Below are 8,318 nucleotides of genomic sequence, written 5' to 3' on the forward strand. Positions count from 1 at the left end.
TCAGAATCATCTGGAATTAATACAGACCCCGAAACAAACACATGGTACCGAATTAATACAGACCCTGAAACTAATACATGGTCTGGAATTAATATGGTCTGGAATTAATACAGACCCTGAAACTAGCACATGGTCTGGAATTAATACAGACCCTGAAACTAACACATGACCTGGAATCAATACAGACCCTGAAGCTAATACATGGTCGGGAATTAATAAAGACCATGAAACTAATACATGGTCTGGAATTAATACAGACCATGAAAATAATACATGTTCTGGAATTAATACAAACCCTGAAAATAACACATGGTCTGGAATTAATACAGACCCTGTAACTAATACATGGTCTGGAATTGATATGGTCTGTTATTAAGACAGACCCTGAAAATAACACATGGTCAGGAATTAATACAGACCCTGAAACTAGCACATGGTGCGGAATTAATACAGACCCAGAAACTAACACATGACCTGGAATTAATACAGACCTGAAACTAATACACGTTCAGTAATTATTATGGTCTGGAATTAAGACGGACCCTGAAACTCACACATCGTCTGGAATTAATACAGACCCTGAAACAAGCACATGGTCTTGAATTAATACAGACCCTGTAACTAACACATGTTCAGGAATTAATACAGACCCTGAAACTGATACATAATCTGGAATTAATATGTTCTGGAATTAATACAGACCCTGAAACTAGCACATGGTCTGGAATTAATACAGACCCTGAACCTAACACATGACCTGGAATTAATACAGACCATGAAACTTATACATGGTCTGGAATTAATGCAGACACTGAAACTAACACAGGGCTTGGAATTAATACAGACCCTGAAAATAATACATGTTCTGGAATTAATACAAACCCTGAAAATAACACATGGTCTGGAATTAATACAGACCCTGTACCTAACACATGGTCTGGAATAAATACAGACCATGAAACTAACACATGGTCTGGAATTAATACAGACCCTGAAACTAACACATAGTCTGGAATTAATACAGTCCCTGAAACTAAAACAAGGCTTCGAATTAATACAGACCCTGAATCTAACACATGGTCTGGAATTAATACAGACCCTGAAACAAACACATGGTCTGGAATTAATACAGTCCCTGAAACTAATACACGTTCAGGAATTATTATGGTCTGGAATTAAGACAGACCCTGAAAATCACACATCGTCTGGAAGTAATTCAGACCCTGAAACTAACACATGATCTCGAATTAATACAGACCCTGAAACTAACACATGGTCAGGAATGAATAAAGACCCTGAAACTATTACATGGTCTGGAATTGATATTGTCTGGAATTAATACAGACCCTAAAACTAGCACATGATCTGGAATTAATACAGACCCTGAAACTAACACATGACCTGGAATTAATACAGACCCTGAAACTAATACATGTTCTGGAATTATTATGGTCTGGAATTAAGACAGACCCTGAAACTCACATATCGTCTGGAATTAATCCAGACCCTGAAAAAAACACATGGTCTCGAATTAATACAGACCCTGTAACAAACACATGGTCAGGAATTAATACAGACCCTGAAACTAATACATGGTCTGGAATTAATATGGTCTGGAATTAATACAGACCCTGAAACTAGCACATGGTCTGGAATTAATACAGACCCTGAAACTAACACATGACCTGGAATTAATACAGACCCTGAAGCTAATACATGGTCTGGAATTAATGCAGACCATGAAACTAATACATGGTCTGGAATTAATGCAGATACTGAAACTAACACATGGTCTGGAATTAATATAGACCCTGAAAATAATACATGTTCTGGAATTAATACAATCCCTGAAAAAAACACATGGTCTCAAATTAATACAGACCCTGTAACTAACACATGGTCAGGAATTAATACAGACCCTGAAACTAATACATGGTCTGGAATTAATATGGTCTGGAAATAATATAGACCCTGAAACTAGCACATGGTCTGGAATTAATACAGACCCTGAAACTAACACATGACCTGGAATTAATACAGACCCTGAAGCTAATACATGGTCTGGAATTAATACAGACCCTGAAACTACTACATGGTCTGGAATTAATGCAGATACTGAAACTAACACATGGTCTGGAATTAATACAGACCCCGAAAATAATACATGGTCTGGAATAAATACAGACCCTGAAAATAACACATGGTCTGGAATTAATACAGACCCTGAAACTAACACATAGTCTGGAATTAATACAGACCCTGAAACTAATACAAGGCCTGGACTTAATACAGACACTGAATCTAACAAATGGTCTCGAATTAATAAAGACCCTGAAACCAACATATGGTCTGGATTTAATACAGACCCTGAAACTAATACACGTTCAGAAATTATTATGGACTGGAATTAAGACAGATCCTGCAAATCAATCATCGTCTGGAATTAATACAGACCCTGAAACTAACATATGGTCTCGAATTAATACAGAGCCTGAAACTAACACATGGTCAGGAATTAATACAGACCCTGAAACTATTACATGGTCTGGAATTGATATTGTCTGGAATTAAAACAGACCCTGAAACGAGCACATGGTCTGGAATTAATACAGACACTGAAACTAACACATGACCTGGAATTAATAAAGACCCTGAAAATAATACATGGTCTGGAATTAATACAGACCCTGAAACTAATACACATTCAGAATTATTATGGTCTGGAATTAAGACAGACGCTGAAATTCACACATCGTCTGGAATTAATACAGACCCTGAAACAAACACATGGTCTCGAATTAATACAGAACCTGTAACTAATACATGGTCAGGAATTAATACAGACCTGAAACTAATATATGGTCTGGAATTAATATGCTCTGGAATTAATACAGACCTTGAATCTATCACATGGTCTGGAAGTAATACAGACCCTGAAACTAATACATGGTCTGGAAAAAATACAGACCCTGAAACTAATACATGGTCTGGAATTAATACAGACCCTGAAACTAGCACATGGTCTGGAATTAATACAGACCCTGAAACTAACACATGACCTGGAACTAATACAGACCCTGAAACTAATACACATTCAGGAATTATTATGGTCTGGAATTAAGAAAGAACCTGAAACTCAGAATCATCTGGAATTAATACAGACCCCGAAACAAACACATGGTCCCGAATTAATACAGACCCTGAAACTAATACATGGTCTGGAATTAATATGGTCTGGAATTAATACAGACCATGAAACTAGCACATGGTCTGGAATTAATACAGACCCTGAAACTAACACATGACCTGGAATCAATACAGACCCTAAAGCTAATACATGGTCGGGAATTAATAAAGACCATGAAACTAATACATGGTCTGGAATTAATACAGACACTGAAACTAACACATGGTCTGGAATTAATACAGACCATGAAAATAATACATGTTCTGGAATTAATACAAACCCTGAAAATAACACATGGTCTGGAATTAATACAGACCCTGTAACTAACACATGGTCTGGAATAAATACCGCCCTTGAAGCTAACAGATGGTCTGGAATTAATACAGACCCTGAATCTAACACATGGTCTGGAATTAATACAAACCCTGAAACAAACACATGGTCTGGAATTAATACAGACCCTGAAACTAATAAACGTTCAGGAATTATTATGGTCTGGAATTAAGTCAGACCCTGAAACTGACACATCTTCTGGAATTAACACAGACCCTGAAACTAACACATGGTCTCGAATTAATACAGAACCTGAAACTAACACATGGTCAGGAATTAATACAGACCCTGAAACTATTACATGGTCTGGAATTGATATTGTCTGGAATTAATACAGACCCTGAAACTAGCACATGGTCTGGAATTAAAACAGACCCTGAAACTAACACATGACCTGGAATTAATACAGACCTGAAACTAATACACGTTCAGTAATTATTATGGTCTGGAATTAAGACGGACCCTGAAACTCACACATCGTCTGGAATTAATACAGACCCTGAAACAAGCACATGGTCTTGAATTAATACAGACCCTGTAACTAACACATGTTCAGGAATTAATACAGACCCTGAAACTGATACATAATCTGGAATTAATATGTTCTGGAATTAATACAGACCCTGAAACTAGCACATGGTCTGGAATTAATACAGACCCTGAACCTAACACATGACCTGGAATTAATACAGACCATGAAACTTATACATGGTCTGGAATTAATGCAGACACTGAAACTAACACAGGGCTTGGAATTAATACAGACCCTGAAAATAATACATGTTCTGGAATTAATACAAACCCTGAAAATAACACATGGTCTGGAATTAATACAGACCCTGTACCTAACACATGGTCTGGAATAAATACAGACCATGAAACTAACACATGGTCTGGAATTAATACAGACCCTGAAACTAACACATAGTCTGGAATTAATACAGTCCCTGAAACTAAAACAAGGCTTCGAATTAATACAGACCCTGAATCAAACACATGGTCTGGAATTAATACAGTCCCTGAAACTAATACACGTTCAGGAATTATTATGGTCTGGAATTAAGACAGACCCTGAAAATCACACATCGTCTGGAAGTAATTCAGACCCTGAAACTAACACATGATCTCGAATTAATACAGACCCTGAAACTAACACATGGTCAGGAATGAATAAAGACCCTGAAACTATTACATGGTCTGGAATTGATATTGTCTGGAATTAATACAGACCCTAAAACTAGCACATGATCTGGAATTAATACAGACCCTGAAACTAACACATGACCTGGAATTAATACAGACCCTGAAACTAATACATGTTCTGGAATTATTATGGTCTGGAATTAAGACAGACCCTGAAACTCACATATCGTCTGGAATTAATCCAGACCCTGAAAAAAACACATGGTCTCGAATTAATACAGACCCTGTAACAAACACATGGTCAGGAATTAATACAGACCCTGAAACTAATACATGGTCTGGAATTAATATGGTCTGGAATTAATACAGACCCTGAAACTAGCACATGGTCTGGAATTAATACAGACCCTGAAACTAACACATGACCTGGAATTAATACAGACCCTGAAGCTAATACATGGTCTGGAATTAATGCAGACCATGAAACTAATACATGGTCTGGAATTAATGCAGATACTGAAACTAACACATGGTCTGGAATTAATATAGACCCTGAAAATAATACATGTTCTGGAATTAATACAATCCCTGAAAAAAACACATGGTCTCAAATTAATACAGACCCTGTAACTAACACATGGTCAGGAATTAATACAGACCCTGAAACTAATACATGGTCTGGAATTAATATGGTCTGGAAATAATATAGACCCTGAAACTAGCACATGGTCTGGAATTAATACAGACCCTGAAACTAACACATGACCTGGAATTAATACAGACCCTGAAGCTAATACATGGTCTGGAATTAATACAGACCCTGAAACTAATACATGGTCTGGAATTAATGCAGATACTGAAACTAACACATGGTCTGGAATTAATACAGACCCCGAAAATAATACATGTTCTGGAATTAATACAAACCCTGAAAATAACACATGGTCTGAAATTAATTCAGACCCTGTAACTAACACATGGTCTGGAATAAATACAGACCCTGAAACTAACACATGATTTGGAATTAATACAGACCCTTAAACTAACACATAGTCTGGAATTAATACAGACCCTGAAACTAATACAAGGCCTGGACTTAATACAGACACTGAATCTAACAAATGGTCTCGAATTAATAAAGACCCTGAAACCAACATATGGTCTGGATTTAATACAGACCCTGAAACTAATACACGTTCAGAAATTATTATGGACTGGAATTAAGACAGATCCTGCAAATCAATCATCGTCTGGAATTAATACAGACCCTGAAACTAACACATGGTCTCGAATTAATACAGAGCCTGAAACTAACACATGGTCAGGAATTAATACAGACCCTGAAACTATTACATGGTCTGGAATTGATATTGTCTGGAATTAAAACAGACCCTGAAACGAGCACATGGTCTGGAATTAATACAGACACTGAAACTAACACATGACCTGGAATTAATAAAGACCCTGAAAATAATACATGGTCTGGAATTAATACAGACCCTGAAACTAATACACATTCAGAATTATTATGGTCTGGAATTAAGACAGACGCTGAAATTCACACATCGTCTGGAATTAATACAGACCCTGAAACAAACACATGGTCTCGAATTAATACAGAACCTGTAACTAATACATGGTCAGGAATTAATACAGACCTGAAACTAATATATGGTCTGGAATTAATATGCTCTGGAATTAATACAGACCTTGAATCTAGCACAGGGTCTGGAAGTAATACAGACCCTGAAACTAATACATGGTCTGGAAAAAATACAGACCCTGAAACTAATACATGGTCTGGAATTAATACAGACCCTGAAACTAGCACATGGTCTGGAATTAATACAGACCCTGAAACTAACACATGACCTGGAACTAATACAGACCCTGAAACTAATACACATTCAGGAATTATTATGGTCTGGAATTAAGAAAGAACCTGAAACTCAGAATCATCTGGAATTAATACAGACCCCGAAACAAACACATGGTCCCGAATTAATACAGACCCTGAAACTAATACATGGTCTGGAATTAATATGGTCTGGAATTAATACAGACCATGAAACTAGCACATGGTCTGGAATTAATACAGACCCTGAAACTAACACATGACCTGGAATCAATACAGACCCTGAAGCTAATACATGGTCGGGAATTAATAAAGACCATGAAACTAATACATGGTCTGGAATTAATACAGACACTGAAACTAACACATGGTCTGGAATTAATACAGACCATGAAAATAATACATGTTCTGGAATTAATACAAACCCTGAAAATAACACATGGTCTGGAATTAATACAGACCCTGTAACTAACACATGGTCTGGAATAAATACCGCCCTTGAAGCTAACAGATGGTCTGGAATTAACACAGACCCTGAATCTAACACATGGTCTGGAATTAATACAAACCCTGAAACAAACACATGGTCTGGAATTAATACAGACCCTGAAACTAATAAACGTTCAGGAATTATTATGGTCTGGAATTAAGTCAGACCCTGAAACTGACACATCTTCTGGAATTAACACAGACCCTGAAACTAACACATGGTCTCGAATTAATACAGAACCTGAAACTAACACATGGTCAGGAATTAATACAGACCCTGAAACTATTACATGGTCTGGAATTGATATTGTCTGGAATTAATACAGACCCTGAAACTAGCACATGGTCTGGAATTAAAACAGACCCTGAAACTAACACATGACCTGTAATTAATACAGACCCTGAAACTAATAAATGGTCTGGAATTAATACAGACCCTGAAACTAATACACATTCAGGAATTATTATGGTCTGGAATTAAGACAGATCCTGAAACTCACACATCGTCTGAAATTAATACAGACCCTGAAGCAAACACTTGGTCTTGAATTAATACAGCCCCTGTAACTAACAAATGGTCAGGAATTCATACAGCCCTGAAACTAATACATGGTCTGGAATTAATATGGTCTGGAATTAATACAGACCCTGAATCTAGCACATGGTCTGGAATTAATACAGAACCTGAAACTAACACATGACCTGGAATTAATACAGACCCTGAAACTAATACATGGTCTGGAATTAATACAGACGATGAAACTAATACATGGTCTGGAATTAATACAGACACTGAAACTAACACATGGTCTGGAATTAATACAGACCCTTAAAAAAATACATGTTCTGGAATTAATACAAACCCTGAAAATAACACATGGTCTGGAATTAATACAGACCCTGTAACTAACACATGGTCTGGAATTAATAGAAACCCTGAAACTAACACATAGTCTGGAATTAATACAGACCCTGAAACCAGCACATAGTCTGGAATTAATACACACCCTCAAAGTAATACAAGGCCTGGAATTAATACAGACCCTGAATCTAACACATGGTCTGGAATTAATACAGACCCTGAAACTTACACATGGTCTGGAATTATTACAGACCCTGAAGCTAATACACATTCAGGAATTATTATGCTCTGGAATTAAGACAGACTCTGAAACTCACACATCGTCTGGAATTAATACAGATCCTGAAACTAACACATGGTCTCGAATTAATACAGACCCTGAAACTAACACATGGTCAGGAATTAATACAGACCCTGAAACTATTACATGGTCTGGAATTGATATGGTC

Source organism: Carcharodon carcharias, chromosome 18 (genome assembly GCF_017639515.1).
Source record: "Carcharodon carcharias isolate sCarCar2 chromosome 18, sCarCar2.pri, whole genome shotgun sequence".
Lineage (NCBI taxonomy): Eukaryota > Metazoa > Chordata > Chondrichthyes > Lamniformes > Lamnidae > Carcharodon > Carcharodon carcharias.